At 40.1% G+C, this 18,014-nt stretch overlaps 1 protein-coding gene and 1 long non-coding RNA gene across 10 annotated transcripts in view; one reads left to right on the top strand and one right to left on the bottom strand.

Moving 5' to 3' along the window:
* Positions 1–18,014, top strand: part of CREB5 (cAMP responsive element binding protein 5) — a 409,001-nt gene that overhangs the window by 233,432 nt on the left and 157,555 nt on the right. The gene's annotated exons all lie outside the window — the stretch shown is intronic.
* The window catches only part of LOC309631552, a 34,909-nt gene that overhangs the window by 6,787 nt on the left and 10,108 nt on the right, over positions 1–18,014 (bottom strand). Inside the window, exon 1 of the long non-coding RNA XR_014246351.1 lies at positions 1–18,014. This exon is cut by the window's right edge and continues 10,108 nt beyond it. This is a non-coding gene — a long non-coding RNA (uncharacterized lncRNA).

The following is an 18,014-nucleotide window of genomic DNA, read 5'->3' on the forward strand; positions in this document are numbered from 1 at the left end:
CTTCACTTCACTGGTCATTGTAGCAGCATGGTCCTGAGAAGGAGTTTTAATATCTAGTTCCGTTTTTCCTCAGAGCTTCATTGTCAGTGCTTTAAAATCCATTCTCAAACATGTTTTGCTGCTTGTTCCAATTCTAAATCTTTGGCACAGCTGGGTTTCCTTTCGGAATGTTGGTTTTCTCCAAATGGTTGATGAGTGTTGTACTGAAAGACATCACCCAAAACTACGCCTTCACCTCAAGTCAGGGACCAGAATTTCATTATTAGAGGAGGCTCATTCTGGCCTCTTAAGAATCCCTAATGGAAACACAATGTTCCTGGGAGCTAAGAACCTCGGGTCAGTGCTAGTTAATACCCTGGAGGAGATTATTTGTCCCAGGCTACTCCCATGCAACTCAGGACCTGATGGTTAATAATTTCTTTGGGAACAATCCAGAAGCTGGATTTGAAGGGCCATGACAAATGAGCCCCCATCAGGTGATGGCTGGAGGGACTATTTTTGACTTATGGAAGATGGGGCTAAAGTTTCAAAGAGGAAAGCATGGAATCAGGAACTGTTGGACCCAGACAAGGCCCTTGGAAAGGTCATTGTTCAGGTAAAGAAACTGAGACTCAAAAGAGTTTGGTGATTTGCCAGAATCAACGTAGCAACTTTGTGCTGGGCCAGAACCAGCAAATGGATCTCTTGACTTCCAATCCGTACTCTTTCCACTCTGCCAGGAGGGGCTTATCCTCAGGCTTGGCAAGGGTAGAGGAATACAGACATTTATTTCCGGAAAAATTTGTGCTTTGGGTCTCCTGCATTCCTAGCAACATAATTTTCTCTAGGGGAAAGGAAATGTTGAGTTAGACTAAAATAAGAAAAGATTTTATAAATCCAGCTTGGTGAGGTGTGTTGTCACCTTCTTGTTCTTATCCCAGACAAAATATCCCAAGTCCTTCAGGATTTCTCTTTTGTTCTTTACCTTCTGCTTCTCTGGCCTCCAGTCCCTCTCCCATTAGTTTTTAGGGATGGATCATGGAGACCAGAAATACACACACAGCAAACACATCTGTCCATTGGGTAAAAAGAAAAGCATGTGTGCACATTGAGTAAGTCTGTGTTCATGTGTGTGCAGGCCATGATGTGTAGAAAGTTCAAGAGGAGCATCAAAATTAATGAGTCCTCCACAAATAGCTGGGTGCAAGATGGCCTGTATTCAACCCAGCAATTGTGCTGGAACCCCAAATTAGAGTCTACATTGTTCTTTGTTGCCTTTGTTTCAAGCTCAACACCAACCTTTTTTTTTTTTGCTATAAAAAAATAAATCTGAAAACAATAAGTCTTGTTCATTGACATAAACCGGCTGTCCGTTCCTTGTGGGACCCATGCTGATAAAAACCAGGGGAGAACTATTTTATTTGCAATGTAAAGAATTTTAGCCTGTGGAGGTTTTTTTTTTTTTTTTTTTTTTAGTTCAACAGCAGTAAAGGTAGGGATAGCAACCAAGTAAGCTGTTAAAATCTGTATCCCCCGCCTTCACCCTTCTCCCAGTCCCAAGAGACATAATTAAAACTCCAGAAAGTGAGAAGCTGTTACTAATACTAACATAACTATTTAGTGCAACAGAATCATGCATTTGCCAACTTCTTTTTTTAAAAAGAGTTCAAGCTGAACTTTATTTTGCTATTTCACATACAAAGGCCTTTTCTCCATGTAAGTGCTTTCATATGATTTGCCAATCAGCCTATTAATAGTTGTCAAGGAGTAGACATGTTGGCCAGCCGTGGGGTCATACTTAGGGCCACTATGTACTCTTCAGATGTGCACTTCACTTCTGCTGAAAATGGTCTAATTGATGGCTCATATATTAGCCTCATTCCAGTTCTGTTTAGAAAGAGACTTGCAGTTCTAGCTGACTAAACTGTCCTGTTAAGTTTTTGTATGCAATCAGAATAGACATTGGAGCAGATGGAAATGTGTGTATATAATAAGTAGTGTTTTTGTTAAGGTGGATGAAGCCATGCATGCCTAAACCTCGGCCCAGAGTTTATATATACACCTTGTTCAAAATTTGCAGAAAGAGACCGGAAGGGGAATAGATTTTAACTCTGTGGAGTAGATTTTAACCCTGTTTTTCATGTTGGGGCACTACTGTTGAGGGGTTGACTTCCTCCTTCTTACACACACACACACACACACACACACACCCAGGTCTGGCTGGCTTCCAAAGTTCCAGACACCTTATGAGGAAGCTTTTCTCAAGATTAAATTCTCAATTGTCAGATTCTGAAGGTATTCAACAGCAACTGCGTTATACTTGTAGATTTTATGAACTTCTCCTCTCAGTCAATTGATGTAATAATGTGAGTTTATCTAAGAATCCAGCAGAGTCCTAGATCTGCCCCTGGAACCAGCTGTCCTGGGAATTTCTAAAAACACTCGCAAATTCCCAAAGGGGATCTTCTAGCTAATTTTAGGGCATATTCATCCAAGGTCACTGAAGGGGCTGGAGTGTATGGGTCGAATTTCTAGGTGGCTTTGTGTATTTGACTCTTCTTTTTTTTTTTTTTAACATCACTATTGGAGTGTAATTGCTTTACATTGTTGTGTTACTTTCTGCTGCATAACAAAGTGGATCAGCTATACGTATACTTATATCCCCATATCCCCTCCCTCTTGCGCCTCCCTCCCTATTCCATTCCACACTGGCTAGAGCGGAACTTTTCATTCTCCATTCACTTGTGGTGCACACCCTGTTCCCATGGAGACCTTTGGCCACTCCCTCCCCAACATACACACAGAATCTCAGACACACATCCTCTCTAAATTGAGTGGAACTGTAATGACCTTAGGAAGGTTAAGTCCTCTCTGTGTCTGTTTATCTATAATGGAAGATAATATAAGTATCTGCTTCAACAGGTATTGTGAGACTAAATGAGATAATACATGTACTGAGTCTGGAAAGTGCCTAGCACATAGGAAGAGTCAATGTGTCAGGTTTTACCATCATTAACATCACAACTTTGAGCTTGAGACACCAAAATGCCTTCCTTTACTCTAGGACAGTGATTGATAAACTAGGGCTCCTGGGCCAAATTCAGCCTGCCACCTGCTTTTATATGGCTCATGAACTTAGAATTGTTTTTACATTTTTAAATGATTAGAAAAATCAAAAGAATGATATTTCCTGATATGTAAAACTTATATGAAAGTCAAACTTCAGGTCTACAAATAAAGTTTTATTGGAACACATCCAGGCCCATTCATCGGCATACTGTCTACTGCTGCAGGACAGAAGGGTTGCAATAGAGAACGTATGGCTATGTGGCTGGCAAAGATGGCCCTTTACAGAAAAATTTTGCCAAGCCCTGACCTTGGAGATGGCATAAAGCGTAGGTCATCCTCCAGACCACCAGACAGTATTCAACCCACTTGGAATGTATTTGACTCAGGATCAGAAAAGATAGTTTTGCCTTTTCATTTGAGACTTTTTTTCCACAATCCTCCCACTAAACTAATAATAATGTTTTTTAGGAATAGACCATGTCTTATTATATCTTATGTCCTTTGTAGTGCCTTACAAATAGAAGGTAATCAATTGTTATTTGACGAATGAATGATTAAATGAATGAAGGAATGAATAAATAGAGATAAATAGATGATAGATACATACATACATACAAACATACATACATAGTGTTTTGGAACAAATTACTTACCTTTTTATTATTGCCACATATGAAATATCAGAATTATTATAGTCCTGAAGTAATGCTCTAATAAGCCATCTAATTACTAGAAAACACTTAGGATAATATCAAGAACAGTAAAGTGTAACAGAAGAAGCTCTCTGAATTGAAAGTCATCTAACCGTTCACTTTGAAAATGTGCTGACTGATGGCCATGTCCCACAAAATGTGCACAATCAGTAGGTAACTCTTTGGGCCCCATTTACACCTGTTTCCATCATTTAAGTTGTGTACATACCAATAATCCATAATATCTGCTTTTGGCGGTTGTACTTGATACTGAAAATGTGTAATCAATTAAATACTTGAAACATTCTGTGACCAGATTAAAGTGGGGAAAAGTAATATTTAAATACCTTCTCTGAGCCAGGTGCTGAGATGGACATTTCACATAACCCTGGAAATCCAGATTCTCTGGAGCAAGGTTTTCTGTCCACATTCTTTGTAAATTGTATCTACTTATAGCCATTGAATGGGACCATAGCCCAGCAGATGTGCTCATTTTTTGCTCTCTTCATAAGCAGTATTGATTGCCCTGGCTAAGTCAATTGTGTGGCCATTTCCATTTACACATCATTTAGCTGCCTGAATTGACTGCTTCTGACAGGCCACAGTTATGCTGTTTCAATCATGTAGATCCAGGTAGTCTCAAACCTTTCACGTGGAACACTAAAACATCAAAACACCAGGCTGTGAAGAATCAGCCTAGCATTTTTAATTCCATAGGAAATTAATGTTAAGATTAATAGGAAACAAATCATCAGAATTTTATGTTGTTCAATAGTACAAAATAGATCAGAAATTTCTGGAATACATATTTCTTAATAACAAAGAAAAAGAATATCACCAATTGTTTTCCAAACTAAGTATGCATTCACCAAGACTGGTAAATACCTTTGGTAGCGGATGGCTCTTTAGATCTCAAATTCAATGATCTTTTTTTAAAAAAGAGGAAACAAATGGTGATTTTAATCATCTTTGATTATTGGACGTTGGCATATTGAATTGAAGTTTTCTGATGTGTTTACTTGGTTCACATAAAGATAGCAAGGGTCGGTGACCTGGGAAAGCAAAGTACCGTGTTGAATGGGAACAAAACCCCCTTTACAGGCTACCTGCAGTGGTGGCAGCAATCCAGCGCTGGCACTGGTGGTAAAAGAAGGAATGGGAATATAAAGACAGCTCATTGCTCGAGGGCATGATTTTGCTTCCATTGGTTTTTTTTGTTTGTTTGTTTGTTTTTTCAATTAGTAGGAAAAGCAGGTTTGCACCTCCTGGCAAAATAACCTGTAAAACAAATATATGCTTTAACAAATAGACTTTCGCATGGGCCAGGTAAATTCTATTGAAAATCACAGTAGTGACTAAAGGTATATTTACTGTTGCCGTCTTTTTAGACTGTCGTGGAGACTATGCTAAAAATAACACAAAAGACTGTAACTGCATTCTTGGGGAGAAAGCGTGTTTCTCAGTGAATACATTCAAAAAGTGGCCTCACCAGATGCCTTATTAATGTTGTAGCAGTGTACGTGTAGCAACATATAGAACAAGCCCTAAATGAACTTGAATCACAGGTTTAGAACGACTTTGGGGCCTTTCTATTTCTGTTTCAACTTTTTCTGGTCCATTTTCATCCACCAAGCACTGGGTACCAACCTGTGCCAGACCTAACATTTTGCTTAACTTTCTTTCCTCCCATCACAACTTACCTGTTCAATGTGCTATTTGCATTGTGAACAGCACAGGTTGCATTTTGAGCTGGAATTGTTTTTCTTTCATAGGCAGTGCTGCACCTGTCTCTTGAGCTTTCTCTCTTTGAAACTTTTATAAGTTCACTATTCTGTGTGCTATGGTGGAGTACACACTGGATGGGAATCTTAAGAGCCGAATTTCAGTCTGCTCTGCTACTTTATACCTCTGAGCCTTAATTCCTCATTTGTAAAACAAGATAAATGACATTTGACCTACTTGGTTTTTGTGGTTAAAAGTGAAAGACATTGGGCTTCCCTGGTGGCACAGTGGTTAAGAATCTGCCTGCCAATGCAGGAGACACGGGTTCGAGCCCTGGTCCGGGAAGATCCTACATGCCACGGAGCAACTAAAGCCCGTGCACCACAACTACTGAGCCTGCGCTCTAGAGCTGCGAGCCACAGCTACTGAGCCTGTGCGCCGCAGCTACTGAAGCCCATGTGCCTAGAGCCTGTGCTCCGAAACAAGAGGAGCCACCGCAATGAGAAGCCCGCGCACCGCAACAAAGAGTAGCCTCTGCTCGCCGCAACCAGAGAAAAGCCCGCGTGCAGCAACGAAGACCCAACGCAGCCAAAAATAAAATAAATAAAATAAAAATAGGTAATAAAAAAAAGTGAAAGATATTGACGTTGTTATTGTGCAAATTTGTAAACATAACCAAATAGTGTACTTTGGCTATGGAGTAATCTCGTGCTCCCAAAACAATTGATAAACAACTTTATTTTAAAGGTAAACTTATAGCAAGCCCTACTTCAAATTTTATATTAATTTCTCATATCTTATATTTTAAATAATGACTTTTCTACTCTTAATAGTATTATTACAGTTAGAATAATCAGATGACATTTCATAATTCACAACTGCACACCTAAGGCGAAAGCTCCCATTTAAAAATTGCTTTACAGCTGTAATGGAAATGTTTTCACATTATGGTTTCAAAGAAGTTTATTCTAGTAACCTAAACTCTTAATGGTTCTAATTTTATTAATGTCAAAACATGGCTATTTATAAAAAGCAGATATAGAAGGGAGAGGACTATTCTGTGATCTAGTTAAGATAGCATTATATTGAGAAAGGTGGTATAAAGGAAAAAGGCTAGCTAGAGCAGGTCTGAACTCTGTCTCCTATACTTTCTGTGTGGTCTCTCTACGTTCTTAGAGCCATAGTTTCCCCATCTATAAAATGGGAATAATAATATCTTGGAGCAGTATTGTAAAGGTTAGAGAGAATGCATGCAAGTTGCTTTGTACACAGATAGATGCTCGATAAACTATTATTACATAACTATCCCCACACACATCCACCTGGGATTGAGCTCTCTTAGTGGCCCCTTGCTAATGGGATGATCATGATGGATTCCTATGACACTACTCAAACATGTAGTTTCATTGCAGGCTGTCATGTAAGTTCAGGGAAAATCTGAGTCAGTAAAAGATGATTGGTGTCCAGCTACCTTTGCACACATGCCCCAAAAGTGAAAAATGTGGTGACAGATATTCCAAATTCAATCTTGTTTCTTCTATCTATGACAGTTTTATCTTTTTCAATGAGACTTGGTATGACATTGAGCCCTTTACCCCCAGACATGAGTGAAACAAAAATTAGGAAAAAACTGAAATTAAGAAAATAAGTAACCCAGTGTGTTTGATTTGGCAGAGAGTTGGAGTAATTACCTTGGACAATTTCCACGCAAAATGTTAATATCTAATAGAAAATATTTCTTTTATCAAAAGATGTGAAGGTACCACTTTGACAGTGACTTTTATCCTGGAAGAGCCATCCATAAATAATTAAATTAGAGTTACCATTTGAAAAGTAGAACTGGGCATTTTCACTAAACATCTATGAACCTTTTCCCTTTGAGGCACTTTGGGTTGATAGGATATTGAGGTGCCAGTGATTTTCTTGGGAACGGAAGTAATTCTGTAACCTGTCAGTGTGTTGACAGGGCATGCCCTTTCCAATTTCCAGCATGAAGGCAAGTAGTGTTTTATTGAGCCCGACTGAACATGGGTGAAAACATTCATTATACATTTATTTTATTTCTTTAGAAGTAGCTATTTCCATGATCGCCATTTCCTGATTTAAACTTCGGGAAAATATAGTTTTCCACTCATCCAGGAGAACACGAGAGACATCCCTCACATTATTTACCAGTCAGGTACAAAGAGGTTTTCCCATAACAGCTATCTGTGAATGAATCCATAGACTGTTCAAAAGACTCATTTCAGAATCCAGTAAAAATTAGGTTCAAGTGCAAATTCCACCTCCCAAAAGATGTGTAGAAGCAGTGGTATGCTGGTAAACCAGCTTCCTGCAGGGGATAGTCCTGATTTGTAGGGTTTACCGATTTTTGTGCTCCTAGTGGTATGACCATTTCAACATAACAGTTTAAGAAGCGCTTACAGGATTCCTGAATATTTAACAATTGGCTCCCCCAAAGCTGGTGCAACTGGCTTTAGCACATCACAGCCTTTAGAGTGAGCTTTAAAATCTCAAGCCCTGACCATTGAAATTCTTTCGGCTCCAAAGGCATTTTAAAGAAACTGGCAGGTGCCTGTTACTTGAGGCTGCATATAAGAACACATGGATTTTCCTCATGTACTTCCCTTTCCTGCATGGGTTAAAGCAGTCTTTCTTTTCCAGTAGCCAGTATACGTTACACTTCTGAAGTTTCTGACACAACAGACCTCTAATGAAAACACTGATTTTTGCAAATAAGATTCTCTCTCTATCCAAGCAATTAAAAATTTAAGATACACTAGTGCATATTTCCTCAGCAATTAGCCAAGATTTGCTGCTTACAGGAGGCAGTGCAACTCACTCCTCTCCTGGTTCTCAGCTTGCCTTGGAGTTTTGCTGACACCCCTCTGCTAGCCAGGTACAGCCTGCCTGTCGGTGGCTGGCAAAGTGATTTGATTCCTTCATGTATGTAATACAGTAAAGCGCTTTGAGGCTTGCAAATGACACTGTTTAAATCAATACATAATGATTTATCACATATCGTGGAGCGCTTATAAATATATTATGAAGCACTAGAGCACAACAGTATCATAGGCTAGTGGGAGGCATGGGTGGGAGGCCTGCATGCTGTCTTCTTCTTCACTCTGCTACTGAGATGTCGTGGGACCCTGGATAATTCATTTACCTATGCTGTACTTCGTTTTGTATGTTTGGAAAATAGGGTCACCAGTGTTGAGATTACAAATGGTTTGGAGGCATGGGGTGGCATATGGGCAATATTCTTGCAAATTAAAAAATTACTATATTTTAATATCTCCCATAGAACCAAGCATCACAGTGGATACCAACTTGGTATCCTGGCTGAAAAGTGAGAGGTTCAAAATACGCACATTTGTAGTAAAAAGTATAAAGGTAGACATAGGATGTTAATTGCCAAATTCACGACCCCATGACCACTATAGTTGGGGGAGGGGAGTGACTAGGGCCTGGGAGGGGGTTATGGGTAAAAATCCAATCCTATTTGTAACATTTTATTTCTCATTTTCAGTGGTGGGTACTGAGGTTTTTGTTGTATACTTTTTAAACTTCTGCTGTCTGAAAATTTATACCAAAAAGTCCTTAAATAAAATAAAAACTTAAAGGTTTCTGTTAGTCATGGTATGGGTGAGCTTAGCTTTTATAATGGTGTCATATTTACCAATGAACGAATAGGAGTTTTTGCTTGTGTCTTTGTTTTACACAGCCATTCAGTTGGGTGAGCTCTAAATGTCCTCAGTCAACTGAGCATTGTGCAAAGACCATAAAAGGAATAACAGCCAAGGTTTAATTAATCCCCATCAAAGCCAACAGTTCATTAACATATTTCATTAAAATGTTCATTAAAACATTTTTGAAATGTAGGAAATTGAGCCTATTGAATAACATTTCTATTGATTAAGGAGAGAAAAGAAATAGAGATCTGTTTGGGAACTTGTCTAAAATGCAGCCCAGCTATGCCCCTCTGTGCACTGGTCACATAACAATATCATTACAATTACTCATAACAATAACCAGTAAGGCACTTTTGATAAAAACTGGACTCTAATTGGACATAAGTTAAGTTAGCTCAGCTGAAAATGAAAACAATAAAGAAAATATTTTATGAAGATGGGGATAGGGAGAGAGTTTTATTGAGATACTCTTTATTTTATTTATTTTTAAAAAAATTAAATGTACCCACATTGACATAGCCTTCCTCATTCCCAGAATCAATATGGTAATGTGGTTTAGGCTCTTGGATGAAATCACTAAGTGCAACATTCTTATGAACTAAAAAGAAGTCACTCTCATTTATTTGCACCTAATAATTTCTTCCTTTGCTATAAGAAAAGCAATATTCTGAGTTAAAATCAGATGATTTTGACAGCAGCATGATGTATAAATGATCTGAACTCTGGATTCAAAGTCTAAAGTGGGGAATACCAGTGTCCCAACCAGGCTCATTGGGATTTGCACCACAAAAAGGCTGTCAGTACAAGCTCCTCGTCTTCTCTCCTGGACGAGGGGCCCAGGGAGTGAACGGACAGGAGAGACCTAAGAAAGTACATCTCTGCTCTGTCAGCACTTTCACTTGTCCTGGGGTTTAAAGAGGGAAGTTATTGCCATTTTATTCCAGGGCACTTTATTTGTAATGCATTCCTCCTTGATTATACCAAACCAGTTTTCGTACATTGTACATTTGCATATAAGAAGATTTTAACTCCTCTTTTAGTATCCTTTTTTGAAAAATATTGCAAGATAACCAACTCATGGGACAACCCATGAGACTATGTAGAGGAAAGAAAAGTCGAGGAAAAGGCACTTTCCTAGAGAATTTCAAATCATGGGATGCATGGGATATGTTTCCAGGCATAATGATCCCAAACACACATAATCCCTTCTGAAAACACGCCTGTCCCATCTGTAAGGCACCAACCTTATCACCCGCATCTGCCATCCTGACAAAGGGTCTTAAGGGTATGGTGGATGTGGCTGTATAAAAGAATTTTCATGCCATGTACTGGAGAAGTAGGTGACCAATTCAAAGTTCCAAGGAGAGGTCTCTGGACAATTGGTTTCCAAATACAACCTTTCAGATCAGGAGGAATTCAGGACTAAGCCCGAGTCTGCTTTGACAGCTCTCTCTCGTGGCATGAGAGCTAAGTTGATCCTCAGTCCCCTTGGTCTCTGCAATTCTACTCCTCATCACCGCCCCCACCCCCAGCCCCACCCCTTGGCTACACTTTAAAAAATTGCTCCAAAGCTCTCTATTCCAGTCATTGTGTCTCCTTTGTGAAGTAGTGGAACCAATCAGCTATCCTAAGCCAGCTGCTTAGATATATGCTGACATGGCTCATTAGAGTGCAGTCATAAACTCATTCATAGAAATATTCTGAAGGATGTTTTTATTGCTTTATTGTGTGTGTAAATCTCTTTGTTTACACACAGAGAACACTGATTGTACAAATGATGAACTGCTGGTTCCATTTCTCATCTGCTCACTGAGCAGGCACATTATGGTCTATCTTAGGTTACTCTTGCGTAAACAATGTTAGTGACCATGAGCATCGTTAACTCCACACCTTTGTCCTCCTTAATACAGAGCATGCAATATGAATAAAAGCACTGATAAGGGTGGAGCATGGCTTGCACACCAGGGATAATTATGGCTACAGACAAATGATAGGATGAGTTTTTAATTGCTTTTTGGAGCCATTTCTCCTGTGCATGCCCCAGACTTTTATTTTCCAATGAATAGGGTAGAATGTCCAAAGTCAAGGAGTGAAAATTCATTTCATGACCAACTCTATGGTTGCCTGAACCGAGAAAGAAACAGAATTTGGGTCAAAACCATCCCTCCTCTATACCTCTGCCCATGAACGGATTGGAGTGTTTGTTTTGTTTTAAATGCTTCTTTTGTTAGATTGACTCTCATTTGGGGTGTCACACAAGCTAGAGATGCTTCACATTGGTGGTGGAGGCAAGAGTCTCTGTTCTGTGCAAACAGCAATTATCTTCACTGCAAGAGAAGTCAGTCCTTGCAGCTGCACTCGGAGCTCAGGCATCCTTGAATAAAGCACATCTGCACTCACGCATAGAGAAACGTGAGAGACGCTATCGTATAGACAGCTCGCTGAGGTCTGGCCAAGTGGCCCACCAGCAGTTCCTGGCATTCCCTGGAGGACACAGCCTGGCTTTCTCAGACTCCGAGCTGATTAAAGCAAGGGGTGATAGGAAGGCCATGCTGAGTTTCTAGTTTGGGGAGGGGGCTAAGAAAAGGGCTGACAGCTGCTGCACAACTGGAGACAAACATGGGTAGAGATAGCAGCCTCCTGTCATAAGAGAAAAACAGCACAAAGATATGCTCTAGGCTATTTGCCATGAATGAGTGCTTCCTCAGTAGTCCCTCGACTGGCCAGGTCTCTCTCACCTTTAAGTCTCACTATGTACTAAATACGCATAAATAGACACTAAGTATGATATATGTGTCATAATTTATAATAAGTCTTCAGGTGGAGAGATCTCCAAAATGAGACTGAGCGTTTTATTTGGTCCTCCGCCTCAGGACGCTGCCTTCTTGGCTCATTCCGTTCACAAATGTGCAAGAGAGTCTGTTTTAAACAACCTACTCAGTACGTGTGCCAGGCGGATGGGATTTTTCCTGTTTATTAGGCACCCGTGAGGAAAGCCTTTGCAGGCGATTATTTAATATCTGGAAAGTCCCTCAGCAGCTGGAATCAGTTCCTGTGGCACTTTAGAAGATGGAAATGGTGTTCAGAGTTAAATGCCTGATAGGATGTCAGATATTTTAAGCAAAGGAGGGCAACCCAGGCTCCAAAAGAGGCAACAAGGCACTTTTTTTTCACTAGAGAGGAAGTTTAAGGTATCAGCTGCACACTCTTCCTAAACCCATTTCAGCAGTTTTTTATTCTTTCAGTAGGCCGTGACACTGTCCTGTAGCCAGATATGCCTTGCGTACAAAGAGCCCAAAGCCTTTGACCAACATTTTATTATTAATCCTCATGGTATCCTTTGGCAGAAGGAACTGGAAACGAAGTTATACACATCGTTTTGTGACAACACATTTTACAATTATTTTTAGCTGTTAAGCTGCTTCCTAATTTACACATGCAAGAAAATCTATTTCAGTACGAATTGGATTAAATCACGCTAAATTTCAGTATGATTTGGTATCTCTAATAAGTGATGAGTTTAAAAAACAAAAATGGAATACAAATACAGTGGTTCAAGATGGCAAACCAAGTGCATATACCTACCTCTCCTTGAAATAAGAAAAAAAAGAAATATATATATAGTTTTATATATATATATATATATATATATATATATATATATACACACACTATAATAATACTGCAAAAAGACAGAGGGTACCATTATTGGATCAGAAAATTTGAGGATTTTCTAGAAGATATGATCAGAACAGAGGGAAAAATGTCACATTGTCCTCTTCAGTGCTATATTCTCTGTCTGAATGCCTTTCAACACCCATTCACCTAGTATCAACTGAGCTTTCGCTATAGGCTGAACTTAGTTGGAGGGGTGGAGTCGAGTGTGGAAGATGAAAACATGGCCCTTTCTTCAAGGATCTTATCGACTCCTGCTTCTAGAATTGTTCTCCCTGGCTTCCAAACCCCAGTTCAGATGTTGTTGCCTCCTCAGTAGAGCCTTCTTTAAATGCTTCATTTCCTCAACCCCCATTCCCAGTGGTCTTTCTCCTGACACATCATACTGTGCTCCCATAGCATTTATTGCATCATACTTGTTTATGACTTAAATATATCACTTTTGCTAGACGCTTAATGTTTCTTAAATTAATATACTGGATGGGAATAAAGATTTTCCTCTAAATATTCTCTCTTTTCCCCACCCCTCTCCCCCTAACTTCCATGGAACCCAGTCTCCATGTCATTAGAAACTGCTTCTCCCCCTATCTGCATGAAAGAAAAGTTTTCTCAACTCCTTATCTGGCTGTTTGCATATCTGTCAGCATAAATTACTTGCTAGGTTTAGAGAGACTAAACTTCATAAATAAAACTCCCTGTCTTTATTGAAACAGTCGCAGAATTCATTAAAGCTCTGGTACTTTCTGAATTTTACTTCTCTCTTAAGTAAGCCACAGTTGATTGATTTTTTTCAAGTTCATTCTGATTCTTCTGGCTTTAAGGCACACTCATTCACCTGTCCTTATCGGGGGCAGGGGGGGATCCTGCTTGGGTCACTACCCTTCTCTTGCATTTGCAGAAAGTTTGAGAACCAATTACATTATTTTTAAGGGGAGGATAATGAGGATTTAATATGAAAGTTGCAGAGAAATGTAAAATTTATAAATGACCACTGCTTTTCCTGTCATAACAGGCAAACATGCCAGCTGTGAAGGAAACTGACCTGCTGTACTTGGGCAGAAACATCATGTCACAGGGAAACACAGTTCTTTGTTTGGATCCATTTCCTATGAATGCATTTCACATTAGGTCTGTGCATGCCAACCCCCCGGGACAACATGGTGATGAGTTAGTGAACCCCCTAGTGAACAGCAGGAAAATAAGCTGCTCTTTCAGCTGGCTGCACAGTCCTCCTGATCACCTAGAGAACATAGTCACATCATGATGAGGAAACTAAAGGAAGCAAGCAGAAGAAAAGTCTGGTCGTTCCTCTGATGATCTAGGGAGTTAAAAAGGCTGCCTTATGGCTCTGATCGGCCACTAACCTTGATTAAAAATGTGAGAAGAAAACCCAAGATGATATTCCAGGGGCTTGGACTTTTATGAAACAGAGACCCCCTGAGTACCTACAAAGCTCCAGTGGTGGGTGACTTCACCATTGTGGCTTCATCGCAGCTCAGGATTTTACACCACCACCGAGAGGCGTTCCAAACACGATGTGGGTAAGCGCACTCTCGTGCTGGCCTCGGCAGGAAATGGTGGTTAAACTTGGCCCGCTAAAACCTGCACGGCGCAGGGTTGTTGATTTTTGCTCCCCACAGCAAGTCTTTGGGGGCCAAACCATAAAGCTGACTTGTCATCTCTCTCTGAAGTTTGATATAAGCACTTGCCCCCTCCACACACATATATACATGCAACACACACACACACACACACACACACACACACACACACACGCCCCAGCCCTAATGAGCTGACCCATGAATATGCTGTGAGATGTGTGAGGAAGCTTCTCCAGAGCCTTCAGCCCTGGACAAGCTCTGTCTCTGTTTCTCTCAAGGAGGATAATGAAGGGATGAGAGAGCCTTTGGTTTATGAGTTAACAATTGTCTGCCCATTTGGTTTCAGTATCAGGTTTACTAGTTAATACTCATTGCTATGGAGGAAGATATATGTGAGGGCATCAGTATAGTTGAAAGATCACAGTTTCCTCTGTTAGTAAAATCCACTTCTTATGTGTGTCAATATGTGGATAGGATATCACCTGGAGGAATATCTCCCCCCTGCTGTGTGAAGCCTCAAGGAGTCCCTAAGGCAAGATGGGACCATAAATCTCTGGTTTAAGATTCCATATTTATATTTTCCAGTTGGAACAATCTCTGGTTTCTAGACCAAGGTATCAGAGACTGAAAGCCTGTTCTCATATGGTGATTTGATTTCTCTCCCCATATATTTCTGGTATTTATTTTTCTTCTAGGAATTTAATGATTCTCATCTTCCCTATTTGTGTATGTGTGTGTGCTCATTTTTTCTACCCTCCTCTCTCCTTTGCTCATAAGAAATGTGTTCTTTTTTTCCCTTTTTTAAATTGAAGTATAGTTGATTTACAGTGTTGTGCTAATTTCTGCTGTACAGCAAAGTGACTCAGTTATACACATATATACATTCTTTTTTTATATTCTTTTCCACTGTAGTTTACCCCAGGAGATTCGATATAGTTCCCTGTGCTATACATTAGGACCTTGTTTTTATCCATTCTAAATGTAATAGTTTGCGTCTACTAACCACAAACTCCCAGGCCATCCCTCTCCCTCCCCTCCTCCCCCTTGGAGAAATGTGTTCTTCTACACCTTGTCATGTATTCTTTCCTGTGCTTTAGTACTCCTACTATTTTATCAAACGAGGGATTGATCATGACTCTTCCTTCCCAAGTGCAGGCTAAAATCTTTGGGGGGAAGGATGTTTACAGTGCCTCTCAAACAGTCCACAGAAAAATTAACCTGGAAGGCAATTACTCAGATTCCTAGGCCTCACCCTCAGAGATTCTGCTGTGTGGGTCTGGACTGGGGCCCAGAATTTGCATTTCTAACAAGTTCCCGGGCGATGCTGCAGCTGCTGGTCCCAGGCCCTCAGTTAAGAGCTGTGCGGCCCTAGAAACCCATCCTACAGGACTTTTCTGCTTACTTACTTTCTAATATCTTTCCACTGGAGAGCTCTCAGCCTTGTCATGAAAAACAAGCTGAACCAGTCATCTTGTTGATGGAGGTGGAATTAACATTCTTGTCTTCCAGCTATGTGTCAAATCAAGGAGCATTGAGCTAATTCAGCCCTTCGAGTACAATTTGATATTTCAGATTCCAAATCTTTTCCAGTTTCAATTCCTTATAGAACTTTAAAAATAGTTTTGTCTATGGAAAGAGAAAAATGTTATAAGTCGCTTTTTTCTTTCCTCCCCACCTCCTTTTTTCCTCCCTCCCTCCCTCCCTCCCTCCCTTCCTTCCTTCCTTCCTCTGAAGGTAAGGGTTTAAATAAATGATTTTTTCCTATTTCATTCTTCTGATTCCTCTTGTGCCTGCCATTTTTCCATCGTTCTCCTTCCTGTGTTCCTAGGCAAAGAGTAGCAACTGAGTTGGAAGACACGAAGCCTGTATATTTAACATTTTCTCAAATGTGATAATTGGTGATTTTCCTGAGGCTTGCCACAGAGGCTATTTCAGCGTGCAGTTTGTTTTTATATCCCAAAGATTCACCAAAAGGCATAAAAGATTAGAAACAGAACTCTTTTCGTCCACATTAATGTTTTTCCATAGCAAAATGGGCAGCTTTTTTCGGGTAGGGAGGTGGAGGTGATTAATAGTGGAAGAGCAAGAAGGAAAGGAGAAGAGAGTTTTAGAAATAGTATATTCTCCCCAGAAGTCACAGAACATGTACAAATAATGAGAGTTGTGAAAGAAAGACAGACCTGGCTAAGTATGGTGTCAGGAAAGTCTGTGATCTCAAGCTATTAAATATTACCCAGCTCTTTCTGGCCGTCATAATTCAAAACCACAGTGACACTGCGGTAGCTGTAAGTGGTAATCTTGCTGTTGCCCAAAAGACTATGAAGAAGACAAAAGCTAGGAAAGATCAGAGAGCATATTGGGTTGAGATAAGGAGGTTACCTCATTTTTCTATGGAAGCTTCATGAAATACCCAGTTTGACCTCTGCTCTGGGATAATTAATTTCAGTGATGCGAAATAGGGGAGGAGTGAAAGGTATAGGTTGGGGGTTGGGGGGTGGAGGAGAACGGGAGCCAATGCTCAACGTTTCCGGGATCTCCTGTAGCCCATCTGAAAGGACCGGGCAGGGTTGCGTTAAACCTGATTGGAAAACTCTGCTTAATACATTAAAGAAACAGCTTGCAGAAACATCTACCTTCCTTCCTTCCTTCCTCCCCCAAACAGTAATGAGTCCAAATTGCTAATAAAACATAAAAACTCAAAGATGTTGTGCATGGGCCATTTTTCTGAGCTGGTTATTTTTATTTTTTGGTTATTTTTTAATGTTAGTTTTCCCACAGCTGGGAGCAAGCTGTAACTATCAACTTACCAAATGCCCCAGTTTAAATGAAACTTGAAAGAATGTATTTAGGAACTTTATAAAGAAGGTAGAGGGAAAAAACAGACAAGCAAGCGCTATCAATTTTTTTTCTTTTGATAAGAAAGAGGAATTTGGGAAGGATATGGTGGGGGGATGGCTTGAACCGATAAAGTCTCAGCAAACAGTGGTTGAAAGAAAAGATAGATTTATTCCTCTCCTTGCGAAGCCAGTATTCAAAGATTGCATTCAACCTGAAAGGAGAGCAAGACAGAGGTATGTGATAGAATTTCATGCACGTTACTGTGGACATGATCTAACTTCTGAGGTTAACTTACCCAAGTAGAATTAAGAGGCAAGTCTAAAGCACAAGGAAGAACAAAAAATGTTTCTTACAGCTTAAACATATACAAAATCCCAAGTAAAGGGCATTCCACCCAGGATGGATCAAATGGTCTGAACTGTCTAAGGAAATGTACTTTGTGCTCTCTTTTTCCATTTCCACCTCTCAAAAAATAGTAAACATTCTTATTTGGAAATGTGTGAACACTGTTACAAGGGGCAGTTTGCCAAAAGTTTAGGTCATAAACAAGAAACGAGTGAGATGAAGATTAGGCGTGCACTTTAGACCCAGAATTAGAAGTTGAGCTCCATCATTCTGTGGCTCAGCATCATTCCAGCTGCAAAACACCTTAGGGATATTTCATGTTCTGTGCCCACCCTTTCTAAACGTGTATGACTCAATATCCCCAATGAGTAATGTGGCTGGCAGCCATACCACCTTCAGCT

Source organism: Balaenoptera borealis (assembly GCF_965194805.1).
Source record: "Balaenoptera borealis genome assembly, chromosome: 7".
NCBI classification, from domain to species: domain Eukaryota; kingdom Metazoa; phylum Chordata; class Mammalia; order Artiodactyla; family Balaenopteridae; genus Balaenoptera; species Balaenoptera borealis.